Below are 13709 nucleotides of genomic sequence, written 5' to 3' on the forward strand. Positions count from 1 at the left end.
ACAAATATTTGGGGCTAAGATCTATTCAGCTCTCGGGCTCTGAGAAACGGCTAGTAACCCTTCTAAGTACTAGCGCTTTATAGAGAAAAAAATAAGAAAGGATAAGAATGAATAATGGCATTTTTATTACACAAATGTCAAAAAAGGCTATTCAGAACTGAATTATAATATCAACGTGATTTTATACTATACTTTTATATTTTCTTGACTGACTTAGTTTGTTATTATTAATTTAATTTTGGCTTTATGTCACACTGACACAGTAAAGGTCATAAGGCGACGTTCCAGTTTTTTTACTGGATGAGCACTTCCGTGCATTATTTTAGGCTCGAACGGGCACTTGTGTAGAACCACCGACGTTGCATAAGCTGGAATAAATTGAATTTTGTTAATGAAGAATAAATATATCAGTATTGACAGGAAATGCAAACTGAAATGAAAACAATACCGTATAACTGGTTATTTCTGCGGATAGCTGATTTCTGCGATATTGTGCGGGTCCCTTCCGACAGCAACAATTAAATTCGCAGATTTTTCTTAGTATTTTATGCTATTTACCCCGCTTTTCACCCCAGTTTACCTGTAAAATTAATCATTACAGACACCCTGCTAGTAGCCTCTCGCTCTAGTGAAATAGATAAAGAAATGTCAGATGTTTATAACACGTTTTCGGTGTAAAAATTTAACACAAAGGATTTTATATGTAGTTTATAGTGTAATAAGTTGAGCAAGTTTGTGTTTTAGGCTGGATACATACTAAGTTGATTATCATTGTCGGTATGGCTCTGCTAAAATATCTGTTACGAAAAGGATTGCCTGATCCAAATGGTCCATTATGAGAAAGTTTGTCACCTCGTACAATAAAGGAATGTAACACAATTGTTAAGGAATATACCATTGATGAAAACAGATGCAATGCTAAATGGATTATATTTCATCATATGAAATATATACTTTTAAAATTGATAAACCTTTTTGATGAAAAGCGAAAATAAATTAAATTCGAAGAAAATAATATACCCATTTTCAGTCCGAAAACGCAAAATTTTCAGTCGCAGAAATAACCAGTATTACGGTAAGTCAATGTAGAGAAATATCGTGAAATCAAGTTAAGAATAATATATTACAGGTAAATAAATTTATCATGACTTTTTTCAGGATTTAACAAACAGCTGGATTTAGCAGTACAACTCACATTTTAACTTAGATTTAAAGTAAATAAAAAATGTGATGAAGTTTACACACATATCAAACAGGTTTAAAATCATGTTCGCCTAACTATAAAACGTGATGACACACTCGCGACATCACTAAGTTTACACACTTAGATATTCAAATAATCATTATTTTTTTAAATTGTACACACTTAATACTATAATAATCTTTGGATTGAGATTGTACACATGTCAATAATCACTTATCAATTATTGATGACAATTGCTGGTTATCAAGACACCAATCTTCGGCGTTACTGTCAGTTGTTGTTGTTTATTAACCCTCTACCTCTCGATAACGTGTCAGATAACAATTGGTATTAACAACAAAAAAACTTAGGTATTTAAGTTATATAACACACATTTAAATTTTAGTTATAGGGTTAAAATATAAAGATGGTGTAGTAGACCAGGTTGTTTCCCCTTCGTTTTTAATATGCTACTGTCCTTATTTCTGACATCTAGGTTATAATCTTCAAAATATCTCCTCTAACATATTTTTGTCTAAGAAAGAAAGAATTATTGCTTTAATTTGATATTTACATAGTTTCATAAGCATATATATTTAAATAATGTATATTATCTCTTGTTCAAAACTGTTTTTAAACAAATAGGACCAAGAAATTTAGTATTTCGTTTATTTTTTTATAGTATAGTCCAGAATACAGGGAGAAGGAAGTGGGTCCAAGCTTCAGCTCTAAAAAGATAAGTAGCATTAAAAAAATGAAAAGAATTTTGCGAATTCATGTTGTAATAGCTTTGCAACCTGTCGTCTCGAGTTGAGTGTATATTCTGATCTCAATTCCGATGTGTAACCAATGTCGGGTTTTGGCAATACTAGGGAGTTGTATCAATTTCAAATCCATAAAGGGTACGGGTCTATGTCTCACAGATTTCAAGGTTTACAAAATAGAAATGATTTTGGACCAGATTTTCTTGGACCATAGTTTAAAGCTAATACGATGCATAAAACATTGGTGATGCAGCTAGATAAGAACAGCCCCAATATTGTCTGGGCTGAGAACATGGTTTTATCCGAATGTTTAATGAAATTGCTCATTATAAAAATGGAATCTTGAAAAAATGTGAAATTTCCCGTTCGGAGCTAATTCATAGGTTTACAGAACAGTTCCCTGATACAGATCTTAATAACTTACAAAAATCAATTTAAAGGCAGTGAATCAATCACTGATTATGAATTTGCGATGTGGGTGTTAGGTGGCTTGGGACGATCGGGAAAGAATAATCTGCTTTATCGGGAACATGTCAGATTATGTACGAAACTTTTGCTTTACACATAAGATAAACGAGCATCTGGTATCGGCCGTTCTCCTTTGCAACAAATTGCCTGCACGCGTTCAGTCAAGTTATTTGTGTAAATCTTGCTTACTGATTATGGAAAAAAATATATCATGGTTGTCGGCAATTACTTCATAAATGGAAAGAAGTCTTTAGCTTACACTATTAATATGTCGATTTTGGTTGCCAACTAACCAAGGGAGATACTTTACTTCTTATCTCTTTACTAATTTTCATTAATTAAATAACAGTCGAATAGTGATGTATTAATAGAAATAATGGAACGTTAAAACATCCGTATGCTTTTAACTTTTTACCATAAAAACTAGGGGTGCGTTTCACAAACGTTCTTACGCTATCGTAACTCGAGTTTGAACGTCTTTCGATACCCAGAACTTAAATTTTTCTCTAACTTTCAAGTTACGCTTTTGCGTTATTTTAAACTTTTAAAATTTTACGCCCCACTTTAATTACTGGTTTTTAAATTTTGCGGGTTTTTGTTTATTTAAGGGGATTTTTTCAACTTTAAAATTTACTTTTTGCTTTAAAGTCCAAATTTTCTACAAGATGCGAAAAACTGGGGAAAGTGCCCTCCAAAATGTTTGGGGGAAGTTTTATCTCGCTGACTAACCCCTAGTGTCCCTTTTCCTCAGCCCATGCTTCTGGAAAACTTTTCTTTCAAATTTTCCCCTTTTTGGAAAAAAGACAAATTTTTGCTATAAATGTTTTTTTTAGTCCAATTCAATAAACTGAAAATTTTAAAAACGTAAAATTTTTTTAATTTGTTTTTAAAAATGGCCTTATTATTTTTTTTAAAAAGCAGAAGCTCAGAATGTTCTAGGTTTTGCAAAACGACAAAAGAAAACCCATGATTCAAAAATTGAAAATTAGGGAATTTCAAGTAGGAGATTTTATATGGCACTGCAATCCTCCTACCGCTAACTCTAACTTTAGGCTTCAAAATTAGTTCATCTAATGAAAAGATGAGAATAAAGACAAACAAGGCAAAGGCAACGTTCACAGGACGCAACCCCCGACACACTCAATCACCACATCAGGGCACTTAGAATGCACAAAACCAAAACCAGGAGCGGGTCGAGAAAACACTCAAGGCCAACGACAATTTAAGAAGGCAGACATCACAAAACATGCAAACATTCAAAGCAAATAACCATACAGACATGTGAAACATGTGAAGGAACACAGATGGAGTACCACCTTGGATCGGTCAGTGGTAGTTACACCAACGGTGTGTTTAATCGGTTTTTGGCGCGCCAAAGCTCACTCGGAGCCCCAATATGTTCCTATATGACAAAAGAGTATAAATAATATAAATCCCCGCCAAGTGAAATTCTAACAATGTTAATGGCTACATTTGAGTAAATAAAAGAAACACATGAATTAACTTGTAGATATGTTCAAAAAAGTACAACCTAATGACCATTACAAAGGCACTCGATGCCTTAATGGAAGACAAATCATTTTTGATATTGACAGCAGAAAAATTACTATAACCTATGATCCTGCGAATTTTGTAAACCACATCTCCATAGTAATCTTGCTTACTTATACCTAGTCGTAAAAGAGTTATAAATTGCAATAAAATTTTTAAAATTTAATCTGAAATACGCTTGTAAAACGCAATTAATTATAGCAATAGCCTTGTTTAAAAAAGATGTCAGTAATAAATGAATTGCGTTCATTAAAATCATCGGCGGCATGAATGTACAACTAGAAACTCTTATTAAATTGAGAAATATATACCCCATTTGATGTAGCAAGAGGTACATCTCCATCTACATGTGGATAAATAACAATATAAAAATCAAAATCATTTAGTTTATCATATTTTTGCTACTTTAGTATTGTTAATGACAGAAATGTTTCACCAAGATAAGAAAGTTAATTTTAGCGGAAACGATTGCTTACGAATTCCTAGATGAGGGTTATCTAGTCAAATCGCTAAATAAAAATCCTGTTATAACACGAACTTGATGTGTTTTCACGCCTATTAAAGTTTACCATTAAAAGTTTCACCATTATCTTATTTAGTGTTGCATATAGTTGAAATCGGCTTTATATGAAATATCGATCGGTTTTGTTTTTTACTGAAATATTTAATGAAGGATATAAATCTTCCTAATTTCAATTCAGCGGTACCTTTCAACTTTGATAACACCTAAATTTTATAATATATGATTGTATTATTATTTGATCAAACGGGCCTCAAATTGTGCTCTAATCTATGAACACTAAAACATCAATTAAATAATTTGAAAATAAATATGAGCGTATTAAGGTCACCTAATAGTAGTAATTTAAACTATTAGCTTAATATCACTGAAGTAATTGTAAAAAACAAGGTTAATATATACAATGCATACAATGTCACTGATCACGTATATTATCTTTTATCTATAATACAAAAAAGAATGGCATAAATGTCTATCAGGACAGTATGTTATTTATTGTACCATGATATGATGTACATTAAAGATCAAGGTGTGACGGTCTCCACGTCAGCTCGCAGGACATTATTGCAAAAGTATTATTTTTTGAATGCAATGATTATAACCACTAAGCACATTTTTGATTTGAAATCGATACTCTTCTAGATTTATGTCTATGAAATCGATTTGAAAATATTATTTATTTATTTTATAACTAGGTAACACACTTTTCTAACATAGTTTCATAGATGCCTTAAAAATAATAATTATCTTATAATAAATGTCAATGGAAATACTAGAAATCGACTGCTGCCTTGTTTATATAAACAAATCCAGAATATTGTATTGGTGAATTCATAGGTAGAAAAAACAACTAGAAAGGGAAATAAACTGTTTACATGTTTTGAATTATCATTTCAATAAATTGATACTCCTTTCTATGTCATGATCTAGAGAGCTTAAAGGTAGTTTTTCAGTGCTTATAACTATGTTAAAAGCATAGCATGTCGTTCTGTAGCTAAATGATTAAATTTTAACTTCCTATTATCAACACAGGTATTAAGCTAAAATAAAATGCTGACATTGGTTTTTGTTAAGGTCGAAGTATGATTTCTTTATCATATGTTAATAAAACCCGAGGAATGTCATTTATACCTGATCTGAAAAAATGCTTATACACCCAAGGAGATTAATATGACAATTTCCAATAGATAAAATTTTTGGTATCTAGGGTAAGTTAAAACTAATCAAAATTTCAATGAGTGGAACTAGTAGTAAGATAAGAAAAATGTAATAACATGACAGTTACATCGATTTGCTTTTTAATATTTTGAGTACTTTCAGATAAGGTTGTTACATGTCTTTTTTAAACTAGTTTTAAACAAAGCTCGATTTTACTTTAAAGACTTAGTAAACAGTCACTATAAACTTATTTCATTCTTTCTATATTTTAGTTTTATAATATACGGTAATAAAGAACAGTTAACTGTATTATACTGTTATCAAGAATAGTGAACTGTTTTATAAGGGACAGTCAGCTTTTATATACTGTTAAAGAGATAATTGATATTCTGATATCAGGAACAGTTAGTTAATGGTAAAGTGTGAGCAAAACCTCTTCCGAAATGTATATCAAATTTTCAGGAACCATAAAGTGTTGTCTCCGTGCAAACATGTGACCAATAATTGTTTTATTATTGTGTTTTTTGTTTTTCTTAAAAATATTTTGCTTGTAAAATTTAAAAGAAATCATATATGGCGAAATGGACGAGTCTTAAACAGGTGTTTATAATGTGAAAATAAGCAGGATAGATACGCATGCGCTTTAACTTGTAATAGATAGGCATGCGCCGTTGATAAGTTATTGAAATTTGTTCATTCGCATTTCCATGGAGCGCCCGTTTCGTAATGGCGGAATTTAGTCCTGGATTGAATAGCATGTAATAAAGATTATTATAGAAAGGTACAGTAAAAAGTACATTATTTGTGTTACTGTAAGACAATTATATTAGATTTTTTTTATTTTTAAACAAAATTTATACTTTTATATCAAACATATTAAATCATTTGACTTATATGCCATTGTCGAAAACTTGATACCAGAGTAGATTGGCAAGAAATATTTCTAACAAGAACATTATAGGGCTGCAATAATTTATTTATATTTAAATGTTAGAATCGTTTTGAGAAATGCAGACAAAATTGTTATTATAATACAGAAGAAAGTGTTTTCTAAATTTCACCAGTTCAAGTTAAATGTTGAATTCTGCTTAAGTTGGTGCTAGGGGGCGTGGGACGGTAGTTTTGCACTTGACATTACCGTCCATGAACAGGCTCAATCAAACCGAGCCTGCAACATTTTCAATTTTACCGTGTTGGGCTTTCTTTAGGGATTCTTATTTCTCTCTATTTTGACTAAGTCAGTAGTCAACATTTTATGTTAGAACAATCAATTTTTTTTTCCGGACAAAGGCCGTCTCAAATCAGTTTTACTTCCTGTAAAAAATACTTGGCCGAGGTAAATATGTTGTTTTGAAAAAAAGTGATAACGTATAATGAGATTTAAAAAAGCAATATAAAATAATTTGTTGGAGGAGAACTTAAATATAAAAAAACACTAGAAACTCATAGAACTTAAAAAACTTGAGTTCAATTCTGGACATTAGTTTCCTTATCTTAGAATGGCCAAAACGATTCGCAGATTTTATTCTTTTAATTTCAAAAATTAATATTCAACTTTTATTCAGTTCTCCTTTGTAACTTTTAAAGATCTCAGACTGTTTTTTGGACGCCTTAGGTCAAAAAAGCAATATGCGGAAATTTCCCAGTAGTGTATCTAACAAATACTATATCATTGTATCCATCTTGACATTGGAGAAAAATATAATCATTTTTATGCAAGGCGGGCAAATAATTATTTTATGTCAAGGTGATGATTGTATTTTAAAAATGCTTTTAACTTTAAGTAAACAATACGAGTTAAGATAGATTTTAGATTCATGTTATAACGAACAGCTTAAACAAACGTAGTTAAAATGGACATGAACAGAAAAATAAATGTTGCTTGTCTGTAGTTAAGAACTCCGTGTTCACACGTGACTAATTAATTTTGATATTTGTTTGTGTTTGTATTAAAACAATTTGATTTTAATATAAAAGGCGATAGTGGAAAAGTTTGTTTATATCATGGCACAGATATGCATGCGCTTAAAATTACTGTTTGATAGATACGCATGCGCTGTTTGATTTGTGTAAGATATTCATGCGTAGCTATATGGTGCGCCCGCTTCGAAATCGCAGAATTTTGTCCTGAATAAAATAGAATAACAAATTGAAAAATATTACAGTAAAATGTATATTGTACATAGTAAAATGTAAAAAAAGACTTACTCTATATTGTTCACATGATATTAAAGTGATATGGTCTTCAAAAGGGCTTATTCAATTGATATTCACCCAAATTTTTAAATTAACAGCTTCAAAATTTTTCAAATTTATCACGGGTTATAAACTTTTTTAAAACTAACGTAAAAATTCCCTTTGGGTTCCAAAAACCCTTATTAAAAAAAAGCCTATGGAGAGTTTTTTAATTTACAAAAAATTAAAAGGGTTTCCCAAAATTTACGGGTCACGTTTTTCTTTATACAATTTAAAATTTTTTTGCAACGTCCCAGACAAGATGGTTATCTGTATGATTTGAAATGTGTTTCAATATGAATGGGATTTACAGACATTCATTTCTTAATTATAGTCAAGGTTTTTTTTCATGTAAACTACGTTTTTACTAATCTTTTACAGTACAGTTATGCAAAGTCACAGTAGATATATAATTTGTCAATAGAAACACTATCAAATGAACAGTTAGGTCACTTGTTTATAAGTAATTTTAATACATGTGTCTGGTAGTTTAGAATTGATTAAGCACTTTTTAAGACTTGAATTGCATAACAATTTAATAGATTATTTACTTCATTCATATATACGCTCACAAACAGGTACTACACGTTAAACCATTAATTTGCGTCATGAATTATTTGCTTTTCAATGAATTGTAATATTCTTATATTATGTCTTACATGACAAGCTAAATCTTAAGTTTCTTAAATCGTTTAATTCAATTTCATTTATGGCAAAGTCCTCCCATTATCATTCGGTTATCATTTAAAGTATTTGGTATATCTTCTTTTCAGTTTTATTAATATTCTATCAATATTTTATCAGTGCTCAGTGTGTAAACAATGAGTTACAGCCAGGTAAAATCTTAAAATTTAAAGTTTAAGATTCGGAAAGGACGAATTTTGCGCTCGAGGTCATATCATGACAACTGATAACTTGGAATTTTGATGATCAATACGCATGCGCTAAAGTTGTAGATTTTATCTTGTTTTGATTTAAATGTCGTAATTCAACCTTGGATTAGTGTTATTTCAAGTGTCATAACAACGACACGTAATCCACAAAGGCACTTAAAGCTCGTTATTTTTGTTAAATATAAAAAGAATGCAATGGCTCTCAGACCTGAAAAAAATAGAAACAAGTTGTAACAGTAATATGACATTATGTTATCAACCGCCCAGGCGTTGTTTTTTTTAAATATGATAACCTTTAAATGAGATCTTTTGTTTAATTATCTGGACAGTTTGATGATACTTTGTGGAAATGATCATATGGGAATCTTGTATTAAGTTCCTTAAATTGTATAAGTGTCCTGAATCAAATGTCTGTCAAAGCTAACAGAAAGAAGAAAGAAGAAACACACATATCACCTATATATCTCCTTTAATATCAAGTGTATTTTGATGAATGATCCGTGGATAGATTTCTGTCATAATCATTTGGGTTAAAATGAAAAAATTGTGTAGAAGAACAGGTTGTTTCCCTTTCGTTTTATATAAAATTACGCTAATGTTACTATTTCTGACGCCTAGGTTATGATCTTTAAATCTCTCGTCTAACATAATTTATTAGATAAAAAAGAATCTTTGGATTAAATCTGAAGAAAAATACACTACAAATAAATAAACTACATTATTTCTTGTTCAAAACTGTAAATAAACAAATAAGATCAAGAGACTTGATGTTTGGTTTATTTATTCTGGAAAAGTCAATAATACAGGCAGAACGAAGTTGTGCCAGCTTCAGCCCTACATAAATACGAAGCATTAACAAAATTTAAGGGCTGGGAACATGGTTTTATTCGATTGATTGAAGAAATTGCTTACTATTATATATGGAATGTTAAAAAAATGTGGCTGGCGACACAGGTAGAATGGTTCGCTTTATCATGAACATGTCAGATTATGTACGAAAATTATACCCTTTACGCAAAAGGTAAACGAGCACCTGCTATCGGTCGTTCTCTTTTGAAGAAAATTGCCTGTACGCTTAGAGTCCAAGTCATTTGTGTAGATCTTGCTTGCCCATTCCCTGTTGCTGATTATGATAAAGAAAACATTATGCTTGTCGGCGATTATTTTACATAGATGGAAAGATGCAATTAGCTTATCTGATATGACTGATTTAACAGTCGCTGATACTTTTAATTGGTTACATAAGATAGGTGTCGTTTTGGTTGTCCGTAACAAATTCATACCAATCAAGGGAGACAATTTACATCTTGTATCTTTAATGAGTTGGTATGGAATATAGAGGACTACAACTTGTTTTTATCACTCGAAAAGTGATGTACAAATAGTAATAATTGTACGTTGAACGTATGCTTTTAACTTTTTGACATGCTCGTGGTGTGACGCTCCTCTAAACAAGCTTCAACAAAATGTTCACTTAGTCTTCTGATGTTTAGATAGATATACCTTTTAATGTTAGCTTGTTGCAAACCGAAGATAATTACCAATAAACAGTACTTTATGTATATGTATATTACTTATTTATAGCGATACGCATCTTGATTTATGTTATGTCTTTGAAATTGATTTACAAGTATTATTTATTATACTTGTAGAAAATAAATTCGTTTACAAAGATGCCTTAAAAATTGTCAGTATTTTAAAATAAAAAGGAACATTGTACTTATAAAAGTTAACTCATAGCAGAGAAAGCTCATATAGAGAGGAAAGTAAACTGTTTTCACATGTTTTAAATAATTATTTTGTTAACGGATGTCCCATTTCTATGTTAAGACCATGCAAAGAGATCTTACAAATAAAGGTTTTCAGTATCAATAAGCATGTTAAAAGCATTCTAGACTGTCATTTCTGTAGCTAAAACGATATCAATAACTTCCCGTTATCAACACAAATATTTAGTGACATTGTTTTTTTTTTAATTTGCAAGCTAACCCGATATGATTTATGCTGATCAAACCCAATGAATGCCATATATCGGAGCTGATAAAGGCCTTTACGTCAAAGGAGATTAAATATCACAATTTCAAATAGATAAATTGTTGGTATCTAAGGGGAGTTTAAACAAATAGATATTTTCAAAGATAAGAGGAATGTTATTTAATGACATCGATTTATTTTTTATAATTTGAGTACTTTCTGATCAAGTTAATACTTGTATTTTTTTAAACTAAGGTTTCACATTGCACGAAATGACAGTCAACTTTTTCCGTTTTTCTATGTTTACACGTTATAAAATATTGTAATAAAGACCAAGAAACTGTAATGTACTGTTAACAAGAAAAGTGAACTGCTATTTACTGTTATTAAAACAAATTAACAGTATAAACAAATCTTTAAAAATAAAATAAAAATGTTTTTCGTTTTTTTTTTCAATTTTAATATGTCTCTCTAGTCATACTTGTTGTTTTGTCCAGATATGAATCCTTTCAATAAATAAATTACAAACTTAAAAACATATAATCAAAATTAAATCATTTGACGGTTAAGGTCATTTAGCGGTCAAGGACATATCTTAATTATTTCATATGTCTGTTTGGTCAAAAGTGTTTTTTTTATACACGTATGAATCAAATCCGTACATAAATAAAACAATTATGACAACTAAACCAAAAATTCAATAATTTGACATTGACGGCCAAGGTTATTTAAAGCCCAAAGATAGGGTCAGTTAAACCTTTTATAAGATCTCGTACAAAATGTTGTTTTGACATAGTATGAAGATAATTCATTTTTGTTATTATTAAATATAATTATCAATTACCAAGTTGCTTGCAATTATAGCAACAAAAGGTCAAGGTAATAAAACATCCAAAGTCAATTTGAGTTAAATGTACATTTAGGTTTTATCCTAAATAATGTATTGTTAGAATTTTAAGTCAATTTATCAGTTAATGATAAAGTTCTAGCCAGAAACAGCGAAACAAAAAGAAGGTATAGGTTTGTCTGACTTAACTTGAAGATATGTTTAAAAAGATTATTCTGTTCAATTTGAAGCACAATTTTGACATTTGCCCTAGACGGTCAAGGTCATTTATAACTAAAGTTCAATGTAAGTTTGGTTTCCTTAAATGTCTTGTCCAAAGGGTTGTTGTGGCCAAGTATGAAGAAAATACACTAAGAACGTAAAAGCTATGATCAAGGTACAATTTTGTGGACAGTAACGCCGAGATTACTGTAACAAGAACTATATTTATTTATAATTTAAGAGAACAAAATGAAGTGTAAGTTGTCTTTTTGCATACATGTTGCCAACACATTATTTTTTGTGTTTGTTTTTAAAATCATTTACTGTAAATGTAAGTTTAAATGAATTTCAATCTGTATTTGTGCGACTGCTATTCCGTAAACATCAAATACGATGCCGACTTCTAAATATATCCGCACAATCTAGTATTATTTACTCATATTAATTTATATGCATGTAAATTTACACGGTCGATGTGATGTTGCGTGTAGTTACTGTCAAATATAGTAAGACCGATTCAGTGTGTAAACTAGCAGGTTATTTAAACGTGTCAGGGATCGTATAAATTATGCAATGTTTACATCGGCAAAGCACAGGGGCAGTGTGTACAATGGAGCCGCATATCATGTCATCTAAATGTGTTAATTGCAGTCAATTATCGGCAGTAACTGCTATCTTTATGTTATGCCTAGAGGCAAGGATTAGATTATTGACAAGCGCTGTGTGATACGTAAAGATATGTCCATGCGGTAAGTAAAAATGCGCGGCGACTAATTATAAGATTATTTTTCATAAGGTTATTTTTTTTTTCAAGAAAATGAAAATCCACGAATTTAAGAACCCACGAAAATGCCAGTTTGAGTAAAACCACAAAATTTCATGCCCACGAATATTCGTGAATTCGCAGTATTGTAGAATTAAAAAAAATGTAAAAAGAGAAGGAGACAATTCTCTTATGTATATTTTTATCTTGACTTGGTACACATTTAAAAAAATGTCAAAATAACGAATCATCTATGGGAAAGATATACGTGTGCTTTTGATTATTGACACATACGCATGCGGCGCTGATAAGTTAATGAAAGGTGTTCATACGCAGTTTCATTGAGTGTCCGCTCCGAAAAGGTACATTATTTATTGTATTTTAGTGTAATACAATTCTGTTTAAGTTCATATATGCTAAACCAATTTTGTATTAAAACATACTATTTAAATCATTTGACTCATATGACCTTGAGGAAAATATAAGTTTATTGGAAAAAAACAATTTTTCAATTTTTCAACATGATCAGTACATCGCTGCAAAAATTTATTGTATGTAAAGGTCAGAATCGTTTTTGTTATTATAATGCAGAAGAAAGTGTTATTTTATTTTTGAACAGTATTTTTTTCCGGACAAAGGCGGTCGCGAATCAGTTTCATTTCCTGTAAAAAAGATACTTGGTCGAGGTAAATCTGTTGTTTTGAAAAAAAGTTATAACACAATAATGACAGAGATATAAAAAGCAATGTAAATTATTTGTGAGAGATAAATATCCGGGGAAAAAACACTAGTAAGTGAAGGAATTTTAAACAGTTCAATTCTGGAAATTATTTAACTTATCTTAGAATGGCCCAAATAATTCGCAGATTTATCTTGTAGTTTCATGAATTAATATTCAACTTTATTTCAGTTCTCTTCTGTAACATTTAAAGATGTCAGACTTGTTTTTAAGGCCTTTGGCCAAAAGAAATATGCGGAAATTTCCCAAAAGTGTATCCAACAAATACTATATATCATTGTATCCATCTTGGCATTGAAGAAAAATATAATCATTTCTATGTAAGTCGGCACATAATTAATATATGACAAGATGATGATTATATTCGTTTTTAAAGGCTCTTTACGCATTATTTCCAAGTAAACAGAACCAGT

At 30.4% G+C, this 13709-nt stretch overlaps 1 protein-coding gene across 1 annotated transcript in view; it reads left to right on the top strand.

Moving 5' to 3' along the window:
* The first annotated feature begins 6292 nt into the window (after positions 1 to 6292).
* Positions 6293 to 13709, top strand: part of LOC132740421 (uncharacterized protein CXorf38-like) — a 35319-nt gene continuing 27902 nt past the window's right edge. The window contains exon 1 of the mRNA XM_060728326.1: positions 6293 to 6425. The gene's annotated coding sequence lies outside the window, so the exon portion shown is untranslated. The remainder of the gene's footprint in view (positions 6426 to 13709) is intronic.

Source organism: Ruditapes philippinarum, unplaced genomic scaffold (assembly GCF_026571515.1).
Source record: "Ruditapes philippinarum isolate M1 unplaced genomic scaffold, ASM2657151v2 ctg4690_1_1_1_1, whole genome shotgun sequence".
Taxonomy (NCBI): Eukaryota; Metazoa; Mollusca; class Bivalvia; order Venerida; family Veneridae; genus Ruditapes; species Ruditapes philippinarum.